The sequence below is a fragment of the Lissotriton helveticus genome, chromosome 2_2 (assembly GCF_964261635.1).
Source record: "Lissotriton helveticus chromosome 2_2, aLisHel1.1, whole genome shotgun sequence".
NCBI classification, from domain to species: Eukaryota; Metazoa; Chordata; class Amphibia; order Caudata; family Salamandridae; genus Lissotriton; species Lissotriton helveticus.
In genome coordinates, this window is record NC_136060.1 from 514,588,253 (window position 1) to 514,603,969 (window position 15,717).

Here is a 15,717-nt window from a genome sequence, read left to right on the forward strand (position 1 = left end):
ACCCCTTTCCACCGCTGCTGCCACTCAGCAGGCCCGCCCCTTCCCACCGCTGCTGCCACTCAGCAGGCCCGCCCCTTCCCACCGCTGCAGCCACTCAGCAGGCCCCGCCCCTTCCCACCACTGCTGTCACTCAGCAGGCCCCGCCCCTTCCCACCACTGCTGCCACTCAGCAGACTCCACCCCTTCCCACCGCTGCTGCCACTCAGCAGACTCCACCCCTTCCCACCGCTGCTGCCACTTAGTAGGTCCCGCCCCTTCCCACCGCTGCTGCCACTCAGCAGGTCCCGCCCCTTCCCACCGCTGCTGCCACTCAGCAGGCCCGTCCCTTCCCACCGCCGCTGCCACTCAGCAAGCCCCGCCCCTTCCCACCGCTGCTGCCACTCAGCAGGCCCCGCCCCTTCCCACCGCTGCTGCCACTCAGCAGGCCCGTCCCTTCCCACTGCTGCTGCCACTCAGCAGGCCCCGCCCCTTCCCACCGCTGCTGCCACTCAGCAGGCCCCGCCCCTTCCCACCACTGCTGTCACTCAGCAGGCCCCGCCCCTTCCCACCACTGCTGCCACTCAGCAGGCCCGCCCCTTCCCACCACTGCTGCCACTCAGCAGACTCCACCCCTTCCCACCGCTGCTGCCACTCAGTAGGTCCCGCCCCTTCCCACCGCTGCTGCCACTCAGCAGGCCCGTCCCTTCCCACCGCCACTCAGCAGGCCCCGTCCCTTCCCACCGCTGCTGCCACTCAGCAGGCCCGCCCCTTCCCACCGCTGCTGCCACTCAGCAGGCCCCGCCCCTTCCCACCGCTGCTGCCACTCAGCAGGCCCCGCCCCTTCCCACCGCTGCTGCCACTCAGCAGGCCCTGCCCCTTCCCACCGCTGCTGCAACTTAGCAGACTCCGCCCCTTCCCACCGCTGCTGCCACTCAGCAGGCCCCGCCCCTTCCCACCGCTGCTGCCACTCAGCAGGCCCGCCCCTTCCCACCGCTGCAGCCACTCAGCAGGCCCCGCCCCTTCCTACCGCTGCTGCCACTCAGCAGGCCCCGCCCCTTCCCACCGCTGCTGCCACTCAGCAGGCCCCGCCCCTTCCCACCGCTGCTGCCACTCAGCAGGCCCCGCCCCTTCCCACCACTGCTGCCACTCAGCAGGCCCCGCCCATCCTGACACTTCAGGGCGGGTTGATGGAAAATAAAATGGTCATTAATTAACTTCATTACCATTTTATCTTTCGTTCTCTGGGTTCTCCACTCAAACGCAGGAGCTGCCGCTGATGCTCTGTCGGCCCAGCCACAATTTGAGTCTTTCCATGTGTTAGACGGACCGGGAGGGTCGGCCGAGGAGAAGGGGAGAGGTCTCCGGGGAGATCCGTCTCCAGCAATCGTACAGACAAATAACTTCCCCCCCACTGACGTACACCACACAAGGATAAGGTTCAACGTTACTTTATAAGCAATTCTTTAAGTACGGTGAGGTGGTACAAGGAGGTCTGGACTCCGGGGTCCCCTCTATTCTAGTCTCTTGGTTGGGTAAGGGGGTAGCGGGACAGTCTCGTTACCACTCTGGGGGATGTGGTGGTAGATGAATTAGCTCACAATCCTCGAGCTCGGCGTTCTAGATGATCGGGCCGCGGCGGAGCCAGCAGGTCCCGGGATGGTTGAAGGTAGTGACGGTCCGCGGCGGAGCCAGCAGGTCCCGATGAAGATGAGTGCAGTGAGCCGCGGCAGCGCCAGCAGGCAGATCGGTAGTTCGCAAGGCAGGGCTACGGCAGCGCCAGTAGTCCGTCAAGGATGAGTTCTTCACTGCGTCTCTCGACTCCAGGATACAACTCCCTTCCTGCTCTGGAGCTGCGCCAGTTATAGGTCTGGCGCCCTTTGATGTCCGGACCCTCGCACTGGGAGGTCGGGAGGTCCGGGATGAGGGAGTCCAGACACCCAGCAGGGGGGTGGAGCCAGCGCCTGGGGGAGCTGGGGGCGGTCGGCACCTGGCGGGGGAGAGCCATCGACACCTCTTCCTCCCATTGACCTGCCAAGTAGTCCGCTCACCTCCTGGGTGGATGGTGGTGCCGGGATGTCGGGGCCTGGCCAGGCCCAGGGTTAGGGTTGATCGGAGGCCACGCGGCCTCGTGGTGCCGTGTCCAAGATGGCGCCCAGGCCGGGCGAGAGGGCCGGTAGGGAATCGGGCCCACGATGTGGAGATGTTCAGGGGCAGGGGCCCTATAGGAGACGGGAAACGGGTTGTTGTTGCGTGTAACGCCTGAGGAGCGGGGCTCGGGCCTGGTCGTGCGGGGAGGGAGCAAGCCTTACCCGTGGCCTGTCCAACATGCGTCCCCCCCAGCTGAAGGCGGGGAGAGTCACCCATCCTCTTGGGGACTCTCCTCGTCGAGGCGGAAAAAGCGTGACAGGCCATCTGCGTTGGCGTGGTCTTGCCCAGGTCGATGTTCCACAGTGAAGTCCATCCCCTGCAGGGAGATGGACCAACGTAGTAGTTTCGGGTTTTCCCCCCGCATCTGCATTAGCCATTGCAGGGGTCGATGATCGGTCTGGACCCGGAAGTGGGTGCCGAAGAGATAAGGCCGGAGCTTTTTGAGGGCCCACACCACGGCGAAGGCCTCCCTCTCGATGGTGCTCCAGCGTTGTTCTCGGGCCAGGAGCCGTCTGCTGATGAAAGCCACTGGCTGGTCAAGTCCTTCGGGGTTCAGCTGGGAAAGGACTGCCCCAACGCCATGGTCGGAGGCATCTGTTTGGACGATAAATTCCCGACTGTAGTCGGGGGCCTGGAGCACCGGGGCGGAGCACATGGCGGCCTTCAGCTTCTCGAAGGCCGCTTGACAGTCTGGGGTCCAGTTGACCTTCTTGGGTTGGTTTTTGGATGTGAGTTCCGTGAGGGGCCCTACAATGCTGCCATAGTCCCTCACGAACCGCCGGTAGTAGCCTGTGAGTCCCAAGTGTCGTGTATTTCTATAGGTTCTGATTCGATCCCCCTATTCCTGACCCTATTCTGGTTAAACTTACTAGCTAGTTAACTAACAGTCAGCCCATGAGGCAAGAAATCCCCCATGATGCAGATACCGTTATCTGACGCAGTCACACTACGGCACAGGAACGTGTTATCTGATTAGGTCATAACGCTTGAGATCTAATTAGACAAGCGATATTCCTCCAGCCCCTGATAAGGCATACGACGTTCTCATAACAAATCAAACCTATGACAACCTGGATAATCCGTGCGGCCATTGTTTTGATTTCACAGAGAACTTTAGTAAAGAATGTGCTAACGAGCAAGTCGTATGACATCTTTATTGACGTACCTATGTCCATCCTTACGTCAATCTCGGCACCTTTAAGGTATAAATATTGCCGACCTTGCCCTATGCAAACACACGCGTGGTGACAAGACGGAGCAGCCATACTTGCCGAAGCCGAGAGCAGAAGCAGACCCCGCAGGCAGCAGCCCCGCCTTCCTGACGCGCTGAGAGACGCGCTGCTATCTCAAGCCGAGAGACCCAGCACCGGCGCTTCTGGGCAGCCCTCGCAGGCAGCCTGGAATATCGAGAGCAGAGAAAGAGATACCATTCCTCATTCATCCTAAATTCCAGGTACAGAACTGAATAACCCCTCCTAGAGAATTCTTTAGTTATTCACTTGGCAAAAACAAACTTAAACTAAACTGTAACTTTCTATTCCCGCCCACGCATTAGACTTAGGTCAGGTACACGGGGTAGGCGTATTTAGAAACACCAGTTGAGTACGTTTAGTCAAATGTATATGTGTATGTAAATATATTTTAATCATTTTAAACATCATATGGCTCAGAAACCATATCAATGTTTTTACAGTATTATTTTATACTATTGCTTCTAATGTATGCACTTTACTTAACTATAAGTATTGCAATAATATCGATCCATTTCTCTTGTACGAGAAAAGAGACTGATCAATAAATAACATCTTTTATTGAACACGCCCGTCTCTTCCTTTTCTCTACATTCTGATGAGACTAAGAATGCACGTACTGACTGAGTAAAATAATTGCCTTGTGCTCACACGACTCTCGAGATTGACTCTTGATTAGGGGAGAGCAAAGTTGTCATGTTCTATGGTTGTCAGAAACTAAATCCCTTCTTGTCTAATCAGGGGAGTTCATCCTTCCTTGAACATTCGAGAAAGTTTCTAGCGAACTCTGAGCTTAGCTGGCAAACCCAAAAATTAAGTCTAGTTTCGACAGTAGTAGACCTAGTTAACGTCTGGCCTAGGCCTTTACTGCTGTAGGTACTATTCCAATGCGCAGAGCCTATTGGGAAAATAGGAGCTACACTACATGGCGCCCAACGCGTTTGGAAAGGGCGATAAAACTAACGTAAGACATTTAGAGTAACTCAGTCGTGCTTTCTCACTCAGACCCCTTTTCCCAAATACTCCAAAGACGTCTGGAGTGGGTGAAAGGTTATTATATCCTCCAAAACCTCGCAGGAGGGAACTCCTATGTATGGTTCTTGGTCTAGTCAACGTTGAAGGATAAAACAGTTCCAAAATATTGTGCACCTAATCTCTGTTTCCATAAAGAAACCTGATCTGCAAATAAAAATAATACCATCCTGTCAGTAAAATGGGAGACAGTGATGGAGAAAGAGAGGCAATTAGATTAGCTACTGAAATAGCAGATGCTGATGCTACCATGCAAACAGCAGACCCGGATATAATACTCATCCAGGTCGCCAAAAGGAGATCTATAACCTTAAAACTTATAGAAAATGGACTGACACCTAGAGGTGGCACAGTCATATTCGTAATTGAGGCACACGAATATCGGCAGACAGAGGTATACTATACATGGATACATTTTCCAGCAGCAAATGCTGTAACAAAGTACTTCCACTATTACAATGTAGAGGAACCTCCTGAAACGTACACTCCTTTCGAGGAGGTGGAAGTACCACTCAAATTCCAAGAGCATTTGCTCTTATTTGATGGCGCCCTAAAACATAATAATCACATTACAAGGCTCGGTCCTTTAGGAAGACCAGGAGCAACGTGGCCGGTCTTAGCCGGATACACACCACATCCAGACATCGACGAGATGACTGCACCAGAGCTGTTAATACAGCTAAAACAACTACTAAAAACTCACAGACAATTAGTTCAGTATGTAATGCGGACTTCAACAATTCAGCCAGCGATTAAAATTCCACAGCTGACCCCTCACCAGGGGAACACAAATAAAATCACACCACAGAACATCCAATCCTGCCTAGGTAAAGTTCCAGCTAAACGGGAACAGATACCATTCTGGTTGGCACAGAAAATTACCCAAATAGAGGCGGTGTTTCCTGACACCACCCCATTAGAAAAGCACAGGATTCTGACTATATGTCTCCCAATGGGAATCGCACCACACATTGAGGACTGTGACACTTGGGGTACGGTCTTTGCTTCAATCTACACAAAAACGCACGGTGTTCCATCCATTTCGGTAATACCAGATGTGCTAAAACAAATTCAAGATGAATACGGTCCAGAACCTGCTTTAACTCTTGGTATGAAATTACTGAAAGACTTCAAGCAGGTCTCGGCTATATTACTAGCCAACATAAAGGGTGAAGCAGCAAACGTGGCGATCCGCCAGAGGTTAAAAGAGACAGATATAGCAGACCAACCAGCTGAAATTGCCAGAATCATAGAAAAATCCTATGAAGAACTAGGCAGAGATAGTCTAGGTGGAATACCAGTAAAACCGCAACTGACTACAAGTCCAGAAAAAATATTTTTTAATAATAATTCACCAAAAAAGAACTGGGATGGAAATAAACAATCCAATCCTAAAGAAAAGAAATTCCAGTCCAGAGGAAGGTCTCCTAGGCGAAGAGAGAAATCTCCAAACCCGAGACAAAGGTCACCTCAGAGTGAACCCTCTGGGAATAGATATAACCTTAGAAATAGGGATAATATTAAAAAACCTGATAGATATCAAGACATTGATACACGTCCGTCTCAATCTTTTCAGAATTCCTCGCAGAAATCGGAAAGAAGAGGACGATCAGAAGAGCACGCCAAGTCCAAAGACAAGGAACCTGCTCAACTGAAAAAGAAATCACAATTTCCAAAAAAGAAGGTAGCCAGTATCAAGGTAGTTAACAATGCCGAGAATACTGAGGACACAACTGAAAAACGGAGAATGGGCTCAGACAATGCTAGACAGCGCAGCAGAGGTGAGCATAGCTCGCAAAGTCCTTATGAATCATCTGGAGACAGTGGACACGAATGAATACCTTCAAGTGGAAACTGCAGATACCAGAGTTAGCAAGCCCCACAAAATATACGAGATAACATTACGTATAGAGGGAGATAAGACTAGGAAAATAAGGGGACTATTTTGGGATAACCTATCCAAGGGCTATGACATCCTTCTAGCTGAAAAAGACTGGCCACCGGAGTTTGTCAGGGAGTGCCCTCATGGCGAAGAAGTAATTATGCCTGCCTTCTCGAATCAAATACCGATTCATAAAAAATACACACTTGCTAGAAAGTGGGCAGTGGCCTTAGCACCTGCTTTATATAAAAATCACGTAGGATGGGATGAGGATTCTCCTCCTCACAAAGTCCAGTTAAAATCCCACCGCTGCCACCAGCCCGGGGGTATTCTCAGCGAGAGTAACAGAATTACTACAACTATATGATGATGAAGCATTATCTTATGTCGATGACATTTACTTAACAGATGATGACTTGGAAACTCACTTGAAAAGAGTGAACACCATAATACTTGGTTTCGCTGCAGAGGGTTACAAATTCAACTTCAAAAAGTCCAGAATTGCCCATCTGACGGTCCTATTCTTAGGATATGAGTTATCAAGTGAAGGCAAAAGCCTGGCAGACAATTTCCTAGAGAAATGTGCCGTAATCCAAGCTCCTAAAACACTAAAAAACCTACAGTCAATTCTAGGCTTCCTAAATTTCGGAAGAACTTACATTGCAAATTACGCAGAAAGGGTCAAACCCCTTTACGATCTAATTAAACCAGACTTTAAAAGATCCAGTTGGACTCAAGCACACACAGAAATTTTGAGATCCTTACAAACAGACATGCTAATTAAAACAAAATTAGAAACCCGTGATAATACACGCAACCTTGTGATCCGAGTCATCCCAGGGAGATGCGGATTCACATACCTAACCTCTAATGAGGGAGATAAGGTACCAATTGCATTCAAATCACATTTGTACACAAAAGCTGAACAGAGATTCAACAACAAAGGAAAAATTGTTCAAGCAGTTCAAACCGCAATAGCTAGAGAAAAAGACATAGCTGACGGTAGACATATCACAGTCAGAACAGCAGAATCAGCCTTTGAGGCATTAACAACACCGTGTAATTTACCAACAACAACATTGGATCCAGAATGGTTACAATGGGTAAATTCAATCACAACGGACAAAGTATATTACTTCTTTGATCCAGAACTAGAAGAATTAAAAAATCTAAAATATGAAAAAACGTATCCTCTGCCAATCGACATTCTGCCTCTACGACATTACGCCTGTGTAATCTATACAGACGGACATGCTCAACCCTCCGTTTGGGGAGAACATGCATACAATCCCACATGTGAGATTACAAAAGAAGTGTGGCACGGAGGTAAACTAAGACCTCTATTAACAAAATCACACTCAGTAGAAACTAATTCAGAACTACAAACTGAAATATTAGCTTTGAAAATGGCGCTAGATAATGCGGATCGCGAATTCCCGACACTTATAGTGTCAGATTCATATTTCTGCGTCAAAGCATATAACAAGGATTTGCAGACCTGGATTCAGAACGATTACAAAGATGACACGGATGCACCAATAAAGCAGAGACTGCTCTGGGAACAGGTAGCTCTTTTGAAAAAAGAACTACCAAAGACTCACGTGACACACTCACTGAGTCACCAGCGTGATGGCGTTCACGTTGTAGGGAATTCATTGGCTGAAACAGCCGCAGCGGCAGCCAGTAAACCGGCTCCCGTAGATCGAAAAAAGCGTACATTAAAATACATTGACGGCGAAACAGTGCTGGCAGCAAAAACGTCATCAAAAGGCGACTGCTCGGCGTTACCGATCAACTATCCACTCAATTACACATACATCATAGATGCAAACTCCATTCCTTTTGCTCGAATCCCTGGAGTGGGGGATAGAGTGATTCCAAACATGGACAGGAGAAACTTGTTAATCGCAGACGCACACATGGGCGAGGGTCTCAGACACCTTAAATTAAAAGATTCTCTGGAAGAATTACAATCACGGTACTGGTGGCCAGGCATGAGCCTGCACTACACCATGTTTGTAAAAAACTGCCCAAACTGCAACAGAGATCGCAGTGGGGAGAGAAGCAGTTTAATACCTCGTCGTATCAAGGCAGATAACATCACCACTAAAAAGAATGGCTTGCGATTAACATATACAGGCTAGTTCCCACTTATAATGTAGATCCACAGCACTCGGCTGACGTCCGGACTGTTATACAAGATTTGCGAGTCTAAATGGCATATACGCTAAGAGCATGCTACGTTCGACCATTTTTTTTTTCTTTTTCTCAGGCAATCCAGCCTGGGGGGGGGAAAGAATGGCCAAATGAGCACAGCCCAGCGGGAATCTTCTCACTTCCTTCCTGAGGGTATGGGATGGTGTAAAGAAAAAACCAAGACAGAAAGCAATCTATAATAGAAAGGATATTAGGTTCGGGAGCTGGGTGGGTCAAACATCTAATAAGTGTCCAACGTAGTCTAAATAACTTGCCAAGAAATTCTCTGAAGGGATTCAGTCCGTACGAATTATTATTCGGAACTAGGATGTTGATCTCTGACCTTGATAGTCAGACTTCAGTGGTAACAGAAAAAAGCTTTGATGTCAAAGACCGTTTGGCTATTTTGCAGGACTTAAACAAAACAAGAAAAGACCTGAGCAACATACAGTTGAAAGAACAGCCAACGACCACTGAAGAATCACCACCTGTCCCAGCAAGACCTGTCTGGATTCCAAAAGTCGGGGATCTAGTCAGGGAGAAGATCGCGGTAAAGAAGGAATTTGGGCCTTCTTACAGAAAAGCAGTTCCTGTATTGTCTGTCAACGGGACAAGATCAGTTGTACTACCGCCACTTGCTGGAAAAAAGGAGAACCGAGTTGTATCCATCGACCTGGTAAAACCACAACATGTGGCCGATAACCAACAGTAGGCCAAGTGGACTCCCAATAAGTAGCAGAACACCAAGGTTTGCTACCAGTACAGAGGTCCTATCAAAGAGGCTCATCACATTCGAAACGCCTACAGAAGAACAACAAGGACTATGCAACAATGCAATAAAACTTAGACCTCTGAAAACCCAAATAAAGACATTTAGCAGAGACACACCAATCTATACAGAAGTACCAAGTGAAAATGCAAGAAACAAAAATCCTGAACCAATTGGAACAATTGACAGAACTGCATCCGGTTACTTCATCAACTTCGATGATTCCTCTGAAGGCTTCAGCGAACAAAAGACACAGCCATCATCAAAATCCTTTAAAGACAAAGCGAAGGAACTTTTGAAACAACTGAAAGAAACATATCTAGTTTCTCCATGGATTGAATTTTGGGTGGGTTTTGGTGCATTTATCCTCATACTTTGGCTCATCATGGTATTTACCTTGGGACGCTTCATTGAGGGAAAATATGCTAAAATGGACACAGCAAGTCAGAACATCAACTTGGTCCTCAAACCACACACATCTTCACACGTCGAGAAAAGAGAACTTTCTTCAGAACTTTCTTCAGCCAACTTCACAGCAATTCCAATATCTGGTGGGGTAGCCTGGGACAACACTGACTATGAAATTTATGGTCCGGTCGAGATCCTGAAATATCCACACCAAATCAAGATCTCCTTGAGTGACTTTGCAAAACCAAACTCATTTGCTGATGATTGGGACTTTGAAAGTATAAACAATATGATGTCTGACTTAGTAATGTCTGCTAAATTTACAAAACATGATTATTTGCAGGGTTCTACAAATTATGACAGCATGTACTGCTATAACCATTATGGTAACCATTTCTTGCATAAATCTGCACAACCTAGAAATGTTTTAAATTTTAATCAATGGGAACATTGTGCTACACCTCCAAAAGGGAGCTCTAGAACCGTGTATGGCAAATATTCATATTTTTCAGGTTTTAACATAACTAATGCTGAAACATTTTATTACAAATTGTCAAACAAGACAGGGATGAAAACCATGATAACCAACACAAAATTGATATATTCAGATTCTTTCTTTGAAAAAATGAATACTTTTGGATTTGATTATTGGGACAAACATGTTGATTTGAAAAGTGTTTGGGGTACAAAAGAATGGCAAGTACAGGGTATAGAAGCTTTGTTTAGAGCCTGCATGATCCCAGAACAAATGATATTTTTAAATGACACCGTTCAACAAACCACCTGTCTTGGCTTAGCCAAAATCAAAGATTTAAATAACCTGTCTATTCCAAAGCCAACAATGTTTAGCAATAACTCTGAAACAGATGAAGAAATAGACATAAACCATATACTTAACCAAAACAGAACACATCCTGATTGGAAACAATGGTTGATCTGGCCCACAGATACAAATAACTGTCAAGATAGATTCCTGAATAAAACACAGGGTTTCAAAATGAACAGGCCAGACCCTAGATATCCCCAAAGACATCACCCAGGGATAATAACAACCTACAGTGTGGGCAAATTATGCCTTCAATGGCTACAAACTTCCACACTGCCTGAAATTAAGCAACACCTAACTTTACTTACTGATGGTGCTGACTTGCGTGATTTCATAATGGGACCACGCAAACAGCGTCAAAAGCGTTTCATAGCAGCCTCTGTATATGCAGCATACAATGAGGCCTGGAAGGTTACTCAAATTGAGACAGCAGAAAGAATACGGGAAATTGACCGTATTAATTTGGAAAAATCACTTTCTGTAGTGGACAATGGGTTAATGACTCTGTCCTCCAGAATTTTTTCATTGGACAGCATTGTGTCTTCAGCAATCGATATATTATCGCAAGACTTACTGTTATTACAACATGGTCAGTCACAATTGCGTTCTATTGTACAGCTTGGCTGGACGTTACAAAATCTGCGTTCAGGCTATGTGCCTTGGCGTTTAATCAATACAACGTCACTATTTCAAATCTTTAACCTTACTGATAGACAAATCGGTATGGCGCAGAAGGGTGCTGATTATACAATCTTGAGCATTGAAAAACTAGAAAGATTACCGTTGACAATGTCAGAACGACCTGTCAGTGAATGGATAATCCACGGAATCATAAATATTCCAATCTCAACCTTCAGGTTTCAATACTGCCAAAAATATATACAGGCTGGCATGTACGAGAAATTGGGAAAGGGGTACCTTAAAACAACATGGAACCTGCCCTATTCACATGCATGTGTCAGTAACAAAGGACAGAAAGTGTTTCTTAGTGGCATCAATTGTGCTATGTCACTAAGCGGCACGCTTCTGTGTAACGGTATTAGTTTGCACGGAGCCTGTGAAGGGAATTCATACAACCTTTCATGTCACCAGCAAGGCGCACCTGCAACTGAAATAGAACCATTCTTTCAAAGACTCTATAATGGGAGTTACATTCTTATTGTAGACCGCAGATGCTGTAGTCTTATGCCCGGGACTCCTTATCTCGTCACTACGACGGCGAAGGTCAAGTGCTGTGGACGTTCTTTGTTCCCCAGCTCCTTTCCAGACAGGGAGGCGAGGGCATGGCCCAGTTTGAAAATTACTTCTATTCGAATAGACACTTTAAGCAGAATGAAAACAGTGCTTCTTCAGACGCCTACAAGGCTCACGTCATCTAAAGAAACGTATGATCTACAAGTCGCAAGGACGACTGCAGAGATACATACATTATTATCAACTAATTCCCCCGTACATTTCGCGGAAATCCTGAGCGAAATCTTAAATATTTCTGATACCACAGGGGTCTCAAAGGTATTTAAGACAGTATTTTCGATGGCATTAACACCATTCAAAGCCATACTGGGTATTTTTCCAGACTTCGTCCATTCGATTTTTGGCGGACTTCCCCTGATCCTAGGACTAATTGCGGGAATCCTATTCCTAGTCCTTATTTTTCGTTATGGCAACCCATGTCACAGATCAAACTCTCGCGACAATGGAAGATACGATCCTAGCCATTGGATACCGGGACCGGATATCAAAAATCCTGGGACTATCCCGGCTTAGAGACCTAAACATGACTTGGTTTCTATCATTTCGACCAATGTGGCAAAGGTGTGTTTTACCTGTACTAAGGTGTCTGCTATGCGGAGAAGAATGCGTGTTAGACACCTGTCTGACGCTACAATCGGATGCGCCGGTGGATGCAGATACACTGTTGGTTCCTACCAAGGTTCACGCACTGTGCTGCCCTCAAAGGCTGCCAATTCTGATGACGGCATTCCTGGAATCTTCACCACTGCGATTGAAGAGTAGTGAAGTTCAAGATGAAAGCAGCATCGAACAGGTACGACCTTCTGTCAGCAATGCAAATCAGAATGTCAATGGAGACAATCATGCGCATGAATGCATGGTTACCCCTATTTCCGACTTAGTGGAACTTTCCCATGAAGCTGTTGACAGTTTTTTCGAAAGCCTGAATGATATGATGTTCTCTCCGGAACAGAAATAGAGACTTTTGAGTAAACTCGCACACGGCGTTCCCTGAATTCGGCCTTCAACTTTAAAAATAAAGTCACATGAACAATTACAATCCAGTTCACGGACAGCAACTTTTTTCAGCAAGCCCCTAAAATATTTTTCTATATATTTTTTCCCGGGACACTGATCTTCTGCTTAAAGTAAGAAACTATTCCTAGAGAACTAAGATTTCTATTTTTTTAGATACTTTATAGACTTTATATAGACTTTAGCTGCCCGCTGGTATGTTCACAATATATTTTATGTGATGAAATGGTTTCGACTTTTTTTCTGTATAGCCATATTAAGAGCCATTTCATGTGTATTTCTCATATACCAACAATCAATAATGCATAACAATGCGTGTTCACTTTTGCATCTAATTCATAGCTTAAGTGCATACAATATATATGACTGCAATTTTTCAGTATATTTGAAAATTTCGAAATGCATTTATGTATTTTGGGGTGGTAAGGTATACACTATACTCTATAGTATGTTGTACTATGTTATACTATGCATAGATTAGTAGATATGACCATAGTTAGCGTGGAGTGGGTGTCGTGTATTTCTATAGGTTCTGATTCGATCCCCCTATTCCTGACCCTATTCTGGTTAAACTTACTAGCTAGTTAACTAACAGTCAGCCCATGAGGCAAGAAATCCCCCATGATGCAGATACCGTTATCTGACGCAGTCACACTACGGCACAGGAATGTGTTATCTGATTAGGTCATAACGCTTGAGATCTAATTAGACAAGCGATATTCCTCCAGCCCCTGATAAGGCATACGACGTTCTCATAACAAATCAAACCTATGACAACCTGGATAATCCGTGCGGCCATTGTTTTGATTTCACAGAGAACTTTAGTAAAGAATGTGCTAACGAGCAAGTCGTATGACATCTTTATTGACGTACCTATGTCCATCCTTACGTCAATCTCGGCACCTTTAAGGTATAAATATTGCCGACCTTGCCCTATGCAAACACACGCGTGGTGACAAGACGGAGCAGCCATACTTGCCGAAGCCGAGAGCAGAAGCAGACCCCGCAGGCAGCAGCCCCGCCTTCCTGACGCGCTGAGAGACGCGCTGCTATCTCAAGCCGAGAGACCCAGCACCGGCGCTTCTGGGCAGCCCTCGCAGGCAGCCTGGAATATCGAGAGCAGAGAAAGAGATACCATTCCTCATTCATCCTAAATTCCAGGTACAGAACTGAATAACCCCTCCTAGAGAATTCTTTAGTTATTCACTTGGCAAAAACAAACTTAAACTAAACTGTAACTTTCTATTCCCGCCCACGCATTAGACTTAGGTCAGGTACACGGGGTAGGCGTATTTAGAAACACCAGTTGAGTACGTTTAGTCAAATGTATATGTGTATGTAAATATATTTTAATCATTTTAAACATCATATGGCTCAGAAACCATATCAATGTTTTTACAGTATTATTTTATACTATTGCTTCTAATGTATGCACTTTACTTAACTATAAGTATTGCAATAATATCGATCCATTTCTCTTGTACGAGAAAAGAGACTGATCAATAAATAACATCTTTTATTGAACACGCCCGTCTCTTCCTTTTCTCTACATTCTGATGAGACTAAGAATGCACGTACTGACTGAGTAAAATAATTGCCTTGTGCTCACACGACTCTCGAGATTGACTCTTGATTAGGGGAGAGCAAAGTTGTCATGTTCTATGGTTGTCAGAAACTAAATCCCTTCTTGTCTAATCAGGGGAGTTCATCCTTCCTTGAACATTCGAGAAAGTTTCTAGCGAACTCTGAGCTTAGCTGGCAAACCCAAAAATTAAGTCTAGTTTCGACAGTAGTAGACCTAGTTAACGTCTGGCCTAGGCCTTTACTGCTGTAGGTACTATTCCAATGCGCAGAGCCTATTGGGAAAATAGGAGCTACACTACACAAGAAGGCGCGGACCTCGGTCTGGGTGATGGGGGGCTGCCACGACTGGATGGCAGCGATCTTGAGTTGCAAAGGGGCCACCAGACCGCTTCCCACCTGGTGCCCGAGATAGGTCACGGACCCCTGGCCAATTTGGCATTTGCTGGCCTTGATCGTGAGGCCAGCTCGTTGGAGGGCCTGTAGCACCTCTCGGAGGTGGTGGAGGTGGTCGGACCAGTGGCGGCTGTACACAGCGATATCGTCCAGGTAGGCGGCGCTGAATTCTTCGAGTCCTGCCAGGACCTGGTTCACTAGCCGCTGAAATGTTGCTGGGGCATTCTTCATGCCGAATGGCATGACCTTGAAGTGATAGTGGCCATCAGGAGTGGAGAATGCAGATCGCTCTTGGGCCCGGGGTGTGAGACCGATCTGCCAGTAGCCCGCTGTCAGGTCGAAGATGCTGAGGTAGCGGGCAGCTCCCATGCGGTCGATTAGTTCATCTGCTCGGGGGATGGGGTGTGCGTCTGTTCTGGTGACCGCATTCAAGCCCCGGTAGTCGACGCAGAACCGAAGCTCCGGCGTGGCGCCGGGGGCGGCCGCTTTGGGGACCAGTACCACTGGGCTGGCCCAGGGGCTGTCTGAGGGCTCGATGACCCCGAGCGTGAGCATCTTGGCCACCTCCTCTTGGATGCAGGCCCGTACCCGATCTGGTACGCGGTAGGCCCGATGGCGGACAGGGGGACTGTCTCCAGTGTCCACGTCGTGTAAGCACCAGGGGGTGACCCCTGGGGTGAGGGAGAACAGGGTGGCGAACTGCAGCAGGAGGTCTCGGCAGCCTTGGCGCTGTTCCCGGGTGAGGGCCTCCGAGAGTCGGACCCCGTCCACGGAGCCGTCCTTCTCCCGAGACCGTAGGAGGTCAGGGAGGGGTTCGGAGTCCTCCTCGGTTCCATTGTCGGTTGCCATCAAGAGGCTGAGCTCTGAGCGTACAAAGTGGGGTTTAAGTCTATTAGCGTGGAGGACCCGGAGAGGGTTTCGTGAAGATTCCATATCGATGAGATAGGTGACAGGGCTCTTGCGCTCGATTACTTTGAAGGGC

The 15,717-nt window shown here is 47.2% G+C and overlaps 1 protein-coding gene across 1 annotated transcript in view; it reads left to right on the plus strand.

Moving 5' to 3' along the window:
* C2_2H2orf81 (chromosome 2_2 C2orf81 homolog) overlaps positions 1 to 15,717 on the plus strand; it is a 312,984-nt gene that overhangs the window by 78,682 nt on the left and 218,585 nt on the right. The gene's annotated exons all lie outside the window — the stretch shown is intronic.